General features: G+C 41.2%; 1 protein-coding gene and 1 long non-coding RNA gene across 6 annotated transcripts in view; both read right to left on the bottom strand.

The window, feature by feature from the left end:
* LOC131683228 (3-phosphoinositide-dependent protein kinase 1) overlaps positions 1-14265 on the bottom strand; it is a 615616-nt gene that overhangs the window by 381646 nt on the left and 219705 nt on the right. The gene's annotated exons all lie outside the window — the stretch shown is intronic.
* On the bottom strand, positions 11594-14029 carry LOC131683229 (uncharacterized). Its single transcript, XR_009304440.1, has 3 exons — positions 13026-14029; positions 11822-11895; positions 11594-11760 (listed from the first exon to the last, which is right to left on the bottom strand). It is a non-coding gene; the product is annotated as an uncharacterized LOC131683229 (long non-coding RNA).

The following is a 14265-nucleotide window of genomic DNA, read 5'->3' as shown; positions in this document are numbered from 1 at the left end:
AAAAGTTTATAAAAGAGATCGCATTGCGATATACAATGCTCATTCGATGTGAGCTGCGAAAGGGGAATGTTCGTGTATGTACGCAGCAGAAGCGAATTCGGGCAGGGTTCGAATCGTTAGAAAGGATTCTAGTCTGGTATCACCAAAAATAGTTATCTGCAAACCGTTCTTTTTAGGATGAAAACATAATGGAGAAAGAATTGAATTAGAAAGTTCCATTTAATAACTTGCATTGAGTTTGCGCCTGTCAAGTCTGCTGTACTTTATCAGTGACACATATAAACCAATGTTTATCGAATTAATCTACTAGCCCGTAGGTTTTTGCAAATCTTTCAAGAACATTAGTGAATGTGGCAACCCTGCTACTAAGCGAAAGCCACACCAAAAAGAATGATGAAAATATTTCCATTTGTCGCACAAAAGGATGGACTTCCATCTGCACTAAGAAGTTTATAAAAGAGATCGCATTGCGATATACAACGCTCATTCGATGTGAGCTGCGAAAGGAGAATGTTCGTGTATGTACGCAGCAGAAGCGAATTCGGGCAAGGTTCGAGTTGTTAGAAAGGATTCCCGTCTGGTATCACCAAAAATAGTTATCTGCAAACCGTTCTTTTTAGGATGAAAACATAATGGAGAAAGAATTGAATTAGAAAGTTCCATTTAATAACTTGCATTGATTTTGCGCCTGTCAAGTCTGCTGTACTTTATCAGTGACACATATAAAACAATGTATATCGAATTAATCTACAAACTACTAAGCGAAAGCCACACCAAAAAGAATGATGCAAATATTTCCATTTGTCGCACAAAAGGATGGACTTCCATCTGCACTAAGAAGTTTATAAAAGAGATCGCATTGCGATATACAATGCTCATTCGATGTGAGCTGCGAAAGGGGAATGTTCGTGTATGTACGCAGCAGAAGCGAATTCGGGCAAGGTTCGAATCGTTAGAAAGGATTCTCGTCTGGTATCACCAAAAATAGTTATCTGAAAACCGTTCTTATTAGGATGAAAACATAGTGGAGAAAGAATTGAATTAGAAGGTTCCATTTAATAACTTGGATTGAGTTTGCGCCTGTCAATTCTGCTGTACATGTACCAGTGATTCATATAAGCAAATGTTTATCAAATTAATCTACAAACCCGAAGGTTTTTGCAAGTCCTAGAAAATCAGTGAATGTGGCAATCTCATTCGACATGAAATTTCCAGTAAACATTCATTCAAAAAGTGCATTGGTTCAAATTATCCATGAATGTCATATGATATGCCCAAGTTTAGTCCTACGTCAACACCGCGGTTACGTCCCGGACATTACCCACTCCTAGTTTTTATTTCGTGCCATTCGACAACATGCCGACGATATTGTTCACAAGGGGCTCACTTACCATCCAACGCTTTTGGCAAGCCACTTTCAGATGCTTGTAATAACAAAATTTCAATTCGATTCTTTGTTGATAAATGATGGCCCTAAAAAGGGCCTTTTCTTTGGACAGTATTCGGAATTTAGTTGGAGCTAGTGTATTTGTGCCATCTGAGACGGCGTGCTTGGTGAACTTTTCTGACAGCTACAAATGGACGGCCGCTTCTTCTTGTATCCTTTGACAATGTTCGGAAACAATTAGATCGACGTATATGGTACGACGATACAAACAAACTGATATTGAGCAGCAGCAGCATGCTAAGTTTTTATTGACTACAGCACAATGTAAGCTCGTCCTTTTTTGTGTTGTCCTCAATATGTGTTCTTCATAGCTCCTCCCCTTCGTTGGTCGATACACAAGCAAATTTTGTTGAACGCGTCGGAGTGCCGTTTACTTAGTAGCTGTAATGGAATACCTTGCTGTTAAAGTGTTGAAATTAGAAGGAAATGCTGCCCGTGACAACAAAAAGACGAATTATCCCACGTCTTGCATAAATCGAACGCTGAAACGCGCAAATGAAATGCATATCGCTGTAAAAACTGTCCTTTTCTGGACGATCACACATTTTGATTATGAACAAAATTGAAGTCGCGAATCTGAATGGGCCAATCGGCGAACTACATTTCTATCGAGCAAGTTTACCCGCCAAAAAACCATTTCCCGACAGGAAATTCTGTGCTTGAACAGCAATTTCTATGCGATTTTGTCGTCTTTTGCACATACATAGTTTATTTGGAGTATTTTTGGAATTATCAAGTTGTCAATTTGCAAAATTCTTTGAAAATATTGTTGAACTTTTATAAATGAAGGAACGAAAACGAAAGTTTGACCGTCGTCCTACTACCAGCATCAGAGAAGTAGCAGATCAGCATTTTTCGCTACATGGCCCAAACAGACTGCTCGTAAGTCCACCGGAGGAAAGGCTCCCCTCAAGCAGTTGGCAACCAAGGCCGTGTAAAAATGCCCCAGTCACGGTTGGCGTTAAGAAGCCTCATCACTACTGAACAGAAACTGTCGCCCTGCAAGAAATTCACAGCTATCAGAAATCGAGCGGGCCTGAATTGTGACCCAAAATAAACCACAAACCAACAAGTTCTTTTCAGGACCAGCCAATTATATTCAAGTAAGATATAAATGAAATTTTCGTTTTCCATTGCCTTACAACCTCCCTTCCCCTTTACTTCCGGCTTGAATTATTATCAATCGTGATGATGCTATGCGGCGGGGGCACTAGTTTTCATTATAGTGGAAAATTTAGGTTTGCGCGTTTTTCCCAAGTTTTTTAGCTGTGTTGTTTTCAAGGAAGTTGTAGTTGGCGTGCTTGGCCAACTCTTCTGACAGCAGCAAACGGACGACGGTTTGAATTGCGCGGGAGGTTATTGTGAAGCGCTTGTTGTAATGAGTCAGGCCTGATTTATTACCGGCTGCAAACGAACTGAGCGTGAGCTTTACTTTTTACTTTTTTTTATTAACGTGACTTTAAATTTAATGCATTCGTCTCGTTTCGTTTATACATTAAATTACATTGCATTTTACATTATTCAAATATGTGTTAATAGATTTTCTTCTCTTAAAAATTTAATTAATCTCTTTTCATTATGTGGCCCTAATATTACATCTATAGTTAAATTATGCATGATGCGTTTTCTGCTCGGGTATCGCTGACAATCAATATGCAAATGTCGTACAGTCTGGTCAACTCCGCAACACTTCGGGTTCTCTTCGCGATCCAGTATGTACCCGTGTGTCAGTTTGGTGTGTCCAATTCGCAATCTTGTGATGGCGACTTGCTCTGAACGGTCGATCAAATCCTTCCACGGCGTAGTTGAGGATTTTATACATCGTGTGAATTTGTCGCAGCTTTTCCACTCGGCTTCCCAGGCTTGCCGAAGCAACAATTTGCTGAATTTAGCGAAATCCTTCGCCGGTGCAGGTATGTTGGTGCTGATTTCTGTTCTTCCTTTGTTAGCTAATAAATCTACTCTCTCGTTTCCTAGAATGCCGACGTGCCCTGGTACCCAGCAGAACGTTCAATTACGTTTTGTAGATGCATCCTCAACGGCTTGGATCCACGGATGACAGGATTTTCCATTCTCCAAGGCATGAATGCAACTTGCAGAGTCACTGAAAATTACAGTGTGACCGGATTCAGGTGCATTCTCAGTGGCTATGAAAAGGGCTAGTGCTTCTGCTGATAATATGCTGCAGCAGTCGGGGACTCGCATGGAAATATTGCAGTGCTTACCATGTACTCCAAGACCGACACTGTTTCCATCCAGAGATCCATCAGTGAAAATGCACGTCGATGTTGAATAAATGCTATGTTGTATCTCACTAAAGATGGCTTGTGCTTTGAAAGGGGCTTCATGTGCACGTAGCATGTTTTTTATGCACCAGTCGATGTTAAGTCCAACCACATTCCAGGGTCGGTCGGTCACTCTATTAAGAGCACTGATCAATGGTATTTGATGTGATGTCAGTTATTCTAGCCATTCGGATGCTCTCTTGACCATCGGACATATTAGTGATACATCAACAGGACGTTTTTCTAACCAGCTGCACGCCTTGCTGACGAGACATCCTGTCATCACGTAGTTAAGGGGAAGTTGACCACTTTCTGCAAGTAGTGAGGAGATGGGACTGGTTCTGAGAGCCCTGGAAATGGTTCTAATTGCGGTATGGTATGTTGGCTGGATTCGTTTGATGACCTTTTCTCCTCCCCGGCTGGATTTGGCGGTGGAGAAGTGTAGTCCTTGCTGTTCAGTCCATTTTAGTACTCCGTCGAGTGCTTTGTGGGCCTTTACTCGTGCAAATCGTGGAAACTTGTTGAAAGTGATGATGATTAGGTCGTCTGCATACAGAACTATCTCTGTGTCGCCAGGGACAGGTTCGCGGGTTGAGTTGATAGCTATGTTGAAAAGGGTCGGAGCAATGACTGATCCTTGCGGAATCCCATTTTCAAGAGGCCATTTGTTGGAGAGTGAACCGTCGACAAATACACGAAAGCTTCTGTCGTTGAGAAAATTGTGTACATATTTCTGCAACCTGCTGCCCAGATTCCATTTGCTGAGGGTTGTGCTAATAGGGTGCCTCCAGGTCCTATCAAACGCCTTCGACAAATCGAGTAGCACAACATCAGCATGCATACCCGATTCAATTACGTTGTCCAATATTGTTTCAAAGTGGGCAAGGTGCCGGTCCACTCCCATGCCGGGTCGAAAGGTAAACTGTTGGTTCCCTAATCGGTCATTGAGCTCGATTTCTTTCACTAGCCTTCGATTGACCATCCGCTCGAGTACTTTACCTACGCAGCTGGTCAGTGATATGGGTAGGTATTCATCTGCTTCGGTTCTCTTCTTGTCTGGTTTTTTTGAACGGTATAATTGTAGCTTCCTTCCACTCTTCAGGGATAATGCCGCTTGTCCATACTCCGTTGTACAGGTCTAGTAGCACGAGTTTTGCTTCCGTTGGTAGATGCTTAAGCAGTGGATAGCCGATCCGGTCAGGGCCTTCTGAAAGTCAAGCATATGTATCGAATTTATTTATTTATAATTGATATCAACAGACACAGTGTGGTCCTAATGATAATTCCTTAATCTATTTAAAAAGTCAAATTGTAATCTGCTACGTGGAATGTGAAGATCGAACTCGGATGACACTGTTGAAGAACCGCTGCAAACCAATGATGGCACCGTTTACTCCATAGTTAGTCCGGCGAAGAGGTAATCGGAGGAATAAATTATTGCGAAGAGCGCGGGGGCGAACGTTCATATTTATCGCACTGAGAAGCTCGGGGCAGTCAATTCGATCTTGCAAAATATCCGAAATCGTCATAGCACGGAATAGATCCCGCCACACTTGCAATGAATCGAGTCCAATAAGCAAACCCCGGCTTTCGTAACTTGGCAGCTGGTGAGGGTTACTCCAAGGCAATTGACGAAGGGCAAACCGAACAAATCTGCGCTGTACTGTCTCAATTCGATGGACACCGTTAAGATAATGAGGGTTCCACACAACTGAACAATATTCCAGAGTTGATCGAACGAGTGAGCAGTAGAGAGATTTCAAGCAGTAAATATCTGAAAAATGCTTAGATATTCTCATTATGAACCCCAAACAGCGTGATGCCTTTGCGACAATAAAGCTGATATGCTGTTTAAACGTCAGTTGTTCATCGAGAAAACTCCGAGATCTTTGACACAATTCGCTCCGTCAATCGTGGATTCAACTAGACAGTAATCGAATCGAATTGGCGTTTTTTTCCTCGAGAACGTAATGACCGTACATTTCTTGGGGTTTAGGGTCATTCGGTTGAACTCGCACCATTCCGCAAAGGTTACCAGTTGGCGTTGAAGAAAAGCTGCATCATCAGTATTCCGGATTCTATGGTATAATTTGAGGTCGTCGGCGAAAGACAACCGTGGTCCTTCTAGACAAAAGTTGACGTCGTTGAAATACAGAAGAAAAATCAATGGACCGAGATGGCTGCCTTGTGGAATACCAGATGAAGCAAAGAACTCTTCGGATACACAATCTCCTATCTTGACTGCTAGACGACGATCACTGAGATACGATTGCATCCAACGGAGAATATTAGTACCAAAGCCAAGTCTATCCAACTTTGCCACTGCAATAGCGTGATTAATCTTGTCAAAGGCAGCTGAAAGGTCCGTGTAGATAGCGTCAGTTTGAAGTCCGTCCGACATGGCATCTGTAACATATGTTGTGAACGACAGAAGATTCGTAGATGTTGAACGTTTCGGCATAAATCCATGCTGAGTCTCGGAGATATACTGTTTGCAGTGGCTGGAGATGGGTTCCAACACAGCCCCTTCAAACAGCTTAGGAACTGCGTTTAGCGTTGTAATACCACGGTAGTTGTCAACTACTTTCTTATCACCTTTTTTGTGAACTGGAAACATGAAGGAGGATTTCCAGAGTTCGGGAAATACTCCGGTTGTTAGCGACAATTGAAACAGATGACAAAGAGGTTCAATTAGACTGGCGGAGCATTTTTTTATAATAATAGTTGGTATACCATCTGGGCCTGCCGAAGTTGAAGCCTTCATTTTGCCAATCGCCAGTTGTACCATATTATTGTCGATATTGATAGAGTTCAAAGACTGGTATGATTGAGGTACATTAAGAGCCGCACGTGAAACCTGGGTCGGTGCCAGATTCTCGTTGGAGAAAACACTCGCGAACTTTTCAGAGAATAGTTGACAAATCTCCTGTAAACTAGAGCTCATACGTCCTCCATAGCTCATCGTTGAAGGCAACCCGGATTCCTTTCTTTGCTCGTTTACATGCTTCCAGAATGTTTTAGGTTCGGACTTCAACTTACGTTGCACGTTTCGCATGTAATCGGCATGGCAACGCTTCAATGTCTTTTTATAGACTTGGTTAACATGAACGTAGTGTTGTCGCAGCACGTAGACCCCAAACTTGGAGTACTTCTTCAGAGCGGCTCTTTTAGTCGCTTTTAACCGTCTCAGTTCGGCAGTGTGCCACGCTGGGTGCTTAGATTGAATGCTACTTCTTTTGGGTACAAAGCGATCGATAGCATAGCTCATAACATTGGAGAAGGTCTGGACTGCAACGTTGACATCATCATTGTCGAGAATTTCAGTCCAGTCGATATTCGACAGGAAGCCAATAATCCTATTATAGTCGGCTTTTCTAAAATTATAGCTGACGGTGTCAGAAGCATTGCAGTCATGCTTCACTCGAATCGCTTCAAGCACTATATGCAGGGGAGGGTGGTGTCTAACAGTTTTTACCAGGGGGAATGGTGCTGCGGCAACATTTGGCGCGTAGTCAGATTTGCTCGAAAAACAGAGATCAAGGATTCTGTTGTTCTCGTTCACCACATTATTCGTTTGGCGCAGCAGATTTAGACTGTAGCAGTCAAGCAAACTGGTGATACCATTATAAAAAGATGACAGTTCAGGATCAGCGAACATAAATCCGTTAGAAGCAGAGCGCCATTTTAATGCGGAGAAATTGAAATCGCCAACAATCAGAATCTCATCAACCGGGCTTGCTTGAGCGGAAATCCGTTCCAGTGACTCAGTATGTGAATCAATCAATGTCGAGTCGCAAGTGCGGTCCGGTGGGAGATAAACCACGCAAAGAAAAAGTGCGTAGCCAGCCAGTTTGATTCGCACCCACACCTGCTCGACACAGACCCCCAAAGTATTGTCAATCAGTTGCGCTTTCAATCGACGATGGATAGCCACAAGTACCCCGCCGCCGGTAGCCTTGAGACTGTTGCGTGAGCTGCGATCAGTACGGAAAAAATCGTAGTTGGCACCAAATGCTTGCACTGACAGAGTGCTATCGCTAAGCCACGTCTCTGTGAGGGCGATTATGTCGAAGCATTCATCCGAACTTGCTATCAAATTATCGTCGATTCCTGCCGGCATTCTGATAATTTATGTGTAGGTTTGAATGCCGCGATTGATTGCCGTTGGTATCGATTTGGAAGACCCCTTCACCACTCCTGCACACAGGACCGGGACGACTGGTGTACGCTGGCTGCAATGGCTCGACTGTGGCAGGGGGATCAAGGGCTTCCATAGTGCTAGCTGCAGTGCGTCCCAGGGTGCGATGAGTCATACCAGCATAGCATAGAGTGCTTAGTCCTTCTGTGATCGTTGTAGAGCCGAATGTGCTATGAAGAGACGTGCTCGTTACGATAGGATCAAAATTTTGTTTTTGACATTGAAGATTCACAGCGGCGGTAGAGTTGTGTTCATCAGCAGACTGTAAGTGAAATTTACATTGAGGGCGTGCAGCATCTTGTATTGCTTCGGAAGGACATATACCCTTCTTGGCTTTACCTGACACAGAAGAAGTCGCCGATTCGTCAGGTAGACCGAGATTGCTCGCCGGGGTACAAGAAGTTGGACAGACGAGTTTATCCAGAATAGCTTGGCGCTACTGTCCATCACCAGATGGATTCTTCTCCGCCGCAATCCTGATGATAGGTCGTTGGATTTTTGAATTGGTCACAGATTCACGGAAGTAGATGTTCTCCGGCCAAGAGTCTTTGGACAGAGCCTTATCCCTGTATGATTTGCTAACGCCAACTCTGAAAGTAATGAAGCTCAGAGATGAGAGATCCTTGTCCTTAGGAACTAGACGAACTATTCACGATTGCAGATTCTCCCCCAGACAATCTTTCACAAGGGTAGAAACTTCATCATCCGTCGTGCTGGGATCGAATGCTGACAAGTAAACCCATAACAGCTCCTCAGGTGGTGAAATTGTTTTTATTGTTTCAAACGCAGCTTTGGATCCACGAATATTATGAATTTTTGTTTTGAGCGAATCATCTTCGCGTTTGCGCTTGGGTGTGTTTGAAACTGGATTATATTCAGCAATTCGTTTCCAAGGCGTTATAGTTGGGGATAGCGGTTTTGAGTCAACTTTAACCGAGAGAGCTTTGACGACATCTTTCAAAACGGCGATGTCATTCTTTATAGATTTCAGAGAATTGTCGTCAGGCACTATGTCGCAACAACGCGAAGCCATTCTACGGAAATTATCATTTGAGAATAAGTCAGCACAGCCGTTGCACATCCAGAATAGATTCCGTGGGTGGGTTCCCAGGGTGTCACGAACATCATAATCCATCTTGAAGCATATCATGTGAAATGAATTACCGCAGTATCCACGACATGTGATTCGATCAGAATCATTAACCACTTTCGAGCAGTTGTTACAAGCCATGCTTTTGATGTAGAAATAACGCCTAGCGGGTATGCAATATGCGCAGGCAAACGCTAACGGGTAACGTGCGTCAATGGAAGCAAACTTGCACGTAACGTGCGACAACTCAGCTACCCACCAGCAAGGGTGGCAAAAACTCTATACTGAGACTCGTTTTCACCAATCAATCAGCTCACCTCTTGATTACTGATGGAATCTAAAGAGTGATGCTCTCTTAGATACTCAGCGCAGTCAATCCAAAAGAGATTTCTCAAAAAATCACCGCACGCCTCATATTTTGATGATTACGATGTTCCTCAGCTCTGTATGCACTGGAAAACATTCACTCATAGAGCTGTCAAAAGCAAAAGTATAACATCGCTCATATACAAGCTATCGCACTTTCCAACTCATTCTCATCGTCTCAGTGTGCGATGAGTTTAGAGCAACATCGTGAGTTCCTTGACATAACTACCTACAAAAACAAAGAAACAGTTCTTCTTGGCCATAGTTGTGACTATTAGTTGTGATTTACATTATTATTTGGACGAAACCGATCCTGTGTAAGCATTTAGTAGGAAGTAGACATAAGTTGAATCGTTCATTGTAAGTTAAACCGCATAAATTGTTTAAGATTGGCTGAGAGCAACTACCAATGAAGCCAGCATGAAAGGAACGGAGACGACGACATTTTTAATGGAAATATATCTTCCGGTTTGTAAACATATCTTGTCATGTAAGCTTGGTTATGTTATTTTCATCGGATGTTGCTCTCATTTAACGCTAATCTTAAAAATGATACTTTTACAGCTCAATTTGTCAGTAAGTTTGTGCAACGACTGTGCGTTGGAATCAAAATATATATCATTATGTGTTACCTATTTTTTAGAAAATGAAGCGAGCGAACAAACTCCAGTCCTTAGTGGCAAAGGAGCCGGACTCGTATCGCTGTACAGTGACAGGATGTACGTATAGGCAAAAACAGTTCCATTCTGGAAACATCGCTCGACACGTACAGGCTAAGCACCAACACGATGCAAAGCAGCTGGAACTAGCAACTTCGTGCTCCGAGCCACGCAAAAAGAAAGCAAAGGAGACTAAAAGACTTGTAGTTGATACCAACAAGGAAGCGGTGATTCTAGGGACGCTACAACTGGCTACTGTAAATTCTCTACCCTTCAGATACCCAGAAATGGAAGGGTTCAGAACACTCGTTGAGCCTTTGTGGAAAGCGACAGGATTAACCATGAACCGAAAAAGCTTACCAGCGTTCGTGCATCGAGCAGCTGAGATTGCCCGTCAGATCATAGCGGAGGAGGTGAAAGGATCGATGAAAAGCATTAAGGTTGATAGTGCATCACGAGGACATCGCTGCATTTTGGGAATTAATGCACAATATTATTACAATAAAAATTTTGTTATACGCAATTTAGGTAAGCAAATTTAACAAATTTATGTAAGTTTATTATCATTCATTTTATACAGCGGCTCGAGAAATGGATGAAAACCAAACTAAGGAAAATTTAAAAGCAGCAATTGAAGAGGAGTTGGCTAAATATGAAATAACATTCCATCAAGTTTATTCCTTTGGACATGATAACGCAATGAATTTAGTTGCAACTGTTCAACTGATCAGACGTGCACTTGCAGCAGATGATTATATTGTACCACTCGAAGCAATCTTTGATGACAAAGACGCTATTACACTCATGAAAGATAGTAGTACCGATCTAGCGAACGAAGATGATTCCGCCGATGAATACACAGCCATTGATATAGAAACGATAGATGATAGTGATGATAACGAGCTTGGAATGAAACATGTACCTATTGATGACGAAAATGATACGGTTGGTTCAGCTATGGAACAAATTCTGAACAGCTCGAGATGCGCAGCCCACACCGCTCAATTAGCATGCTGGGACGTTATTAAACCGCACGAAAGGAACATTATTAAAATTCAGAAAATCGTCATGAAACTAAGAAATCGAAAATATTTAAAATCATTCAAGGAAAATGGAGCACACTTACCGCCACTATCAAATAAAACTAGATGGAACAGTAGGTGGTGAAATAGGTGAGTATGCTGCCACCCAATGCAAATAAAAAAGCAAAAAGGTCTCTAGTTTTCAATATATGTCCACATCAGGTCAGCTAAAACAATAACTGACTTCTAGGGTACCCACATAAATTGAATGTAATTTCAGTAATGTAATCTCACTTTGACGTTGTCAACGCGACGCTTTAATGATGTCAATTGTCAAACCTACTTACATCCCTATCTGTCCATATACATAAGAGATAGGGATGTCAATAGGATAGTATGCGCTTAATCATTCAGATGAAAATCAATCGCATGATTTGGATAAAAACATCAAAGGACAAATGTAAATTCAATAACAAATAATCAACAGCAATATTAATTTAAAAACATTTTTTAACACATAGTAATTACTCGTCTTCTTTATAGATTTTTCGCCATATTGGAAGTTTCTAGAAACTTTTTGTGAGGCATTTGAGCCTGCGTTTATTTTAACATTACACTTGCAAAAACATCATGTGCCGTTATCAGAATTTTACGCGCACTGGCTTACTTGCTTCGTACAATTGAAGGCAATGACTGCAAATAAAATGGCAATTGAATTGTCAACAATGTTAATGAAGAGAGCAAACAAACTTACCGAAACTCTTCAATTTAAATCGTGCTTGTATCTTGATCCACGGTTTAATTTTGCAGGTTCGAAAAGACTTAGTGCTGTGGGGACAAGGAATTAGTTCAGGTAAGATGCCATAAGTATTTTATTTTATTAAACCGACATTTTAGTTTATAATGTAGACGAGCATATTCAGAATTGATTGCAGCGTTATAAATTTTTCGAAGGCCCATGAGACTTGGTCTTTTTGTATTTCAAATATTGATTAATAGTGGATTCAGTGCGTTTAGTCTGGTAAATAGATTAATAATTGGTTAGATATGATTGGCTTCATAACTGGTGCTATGTACTTAAACAATTGGCTTTCTAACCCAAAAATGATAACTATAAGAAAATTATGTACCGCAATAGAATAATTATACAAACATGTAACATACTTTAAGAAAGTTTTCCAAATTTTGGGTATCCTGTCACGATTCGTAAAGCTTCCCCACCTGCATATCCATAGCGAATCAAACTGTATCATCAACATAAAACATTCGCGAACATTTTGATGTAATGCCACTTTCAGACGTTCTGACATACTAATGATTTCTGAGTGTATTACACATTTCTGAGCTTATTGTACACCGCTTTGAGACGTTATGACTTCCTGCATCATTATGACATAGTTCATTGGTCATAATATCCGAAAATACGAATGCGATGGAGTAGACTGTTCATTGCATTATAAGATCCGAAACAAGTGGTGCATTAAAAAAACCGAAACGAAATGTGCGTCGTGATAAATGGTTTCAATTGTTAAGGATCAAGCTTGAGCATCAAAACGATATGGACGTTATGACGAATCTTCATTTGGAAGTAATATAGGCAAAATAGGTGAGCAGCAAGCTGAAACCTTCGGTGTATGTCAGCCATTGCCCGGATTATTTTGATATGAGAAATTCAAAGGACATGGAAAGTAAATGATAGAAACTTGGCTATTTCGCTCTTCATGGTGATCCCCAGATGGCTGCTACGGACAACGGGATAGACATCAGCATTGAGGAATTTTGCGCATTTGACTTCAGTGCTCTATCAGCGGTCTAATGAACTCGCTGCAAACAGAGTCAACATCTTACAGCGACTGATTCATCAAGCGGAGTACACAGGCAAAGATTCCTCGTGTTTTGATATTTGTGAAATGAAGGAACAAACACTAGTACGATAATTAATTGCATGAAATACCTACACTTAATGTCGTTACTCCAATCGTTTACTATGAGCTCGATACTCCGAAGACTTGAACTCCAGGAATTATTCAGTCAGAAGCAAAATTCATAGCTCGCTAAACCCAAAGATCATCGTACGGAAGAGATATGATCTACACCAAACCGCAAACCGTTGCAACCTCAGGGAATTAGGACCACACCGTTTTGCAGTCCGATCTCGATGATATCCAAAATACTTCTGCGAGGAAAAAATTTGACAGTGAGAGGGTCAGAATGTAGGGGACTACTTTGATCGATTTTAATGAAATAGTACAATTTGGGGCGGGACTTACGAGTAGATATTTTTCTCCCGATTTAGCTCACTTAACCTTCTTTCTGTTGTTTAGGTATTAAAATTTCGAGCTGGTTGTTCAAATTAGTACATGATCCCATAAATATAACAATATGCATTCTAAAATCGGCTCCTGGTTGTTTTTCTCATTTTTAAAGTGCAAGTAATAATTATTTTTATTGTTTCCAGGATTTCATTCTGCGTCTAGATGAAAAAATTTCCAAGCTTCAAGGGAGAAAAGTCGAGCAACCGCAGGCTGAAGCAGCCTCCGCTGGAACCCAGAGTACTTCGAATAGTTTTATTGAGGAAACGTTATCGCAATTTTTCGAAGAAGAATACTTTGGTGTTTCAGCGTCAAGCTCAAACAATTTGCTAATAGAATTGAAGAAACTAGAAATGCGTGAGAAAGTTACTATTATTCAAGAACCAAACAGTACGCAAAGCCAATTTGATTTGCTCAAGTTCTGGGAATGCCAAAGGTTCACTTCTCCCTTATATACGGTTGCAATGGTTATTTTGCTAGCCCCTTCAACACAAGTCAGCGTGGAACGAGCGTTCAGTGCGCTTAAACTCATTCTTAGCAATAATAGAATGGGACTCTCGAGTGGCTCCTTGGAGGATACATTGGTTCTAAAGCTGAATCAAGATTTGTTACCATTAATAGCCACTAAAATGTGCGAAGATTAACGATTGCGATTGCGATTTTTATACTTTTATTTTCTTTTTAATCAAATAAATGCAATGAATGAATTAAATAAAAACAGTATTTAAAAATCAATTCAACCAAACCAAAAATATATTATCTATCACAGCCAATATGTTCATCCTAAGTATTGGAAGAAGGAGGAATGTAATGTTTTACATTTCTTATAAAAGAAATGTATAGAATTCGCTCAAACTTTCAAGATTTTTTCCGAGGCCCGGAGGGC

This window comes from Topomyia yanbarensis, chromosome 2 (genome assembly GCF_030247195.1).
Source record: "Topomyia yanbarensis strain Yona2022 chromosome 2, ASM3024719v1, whole genome shotgun sequence".
NCBI lineage: Eukaryota > Metazoa > Arthropoda > Insecta > Diptera > Culicidae > Topomyia > Topomyia yanbarensis.
Note: the sequence above shows the minus strand (reverse complement) of the source record. Positions and strands in the feature narration are given on the sequence as shown.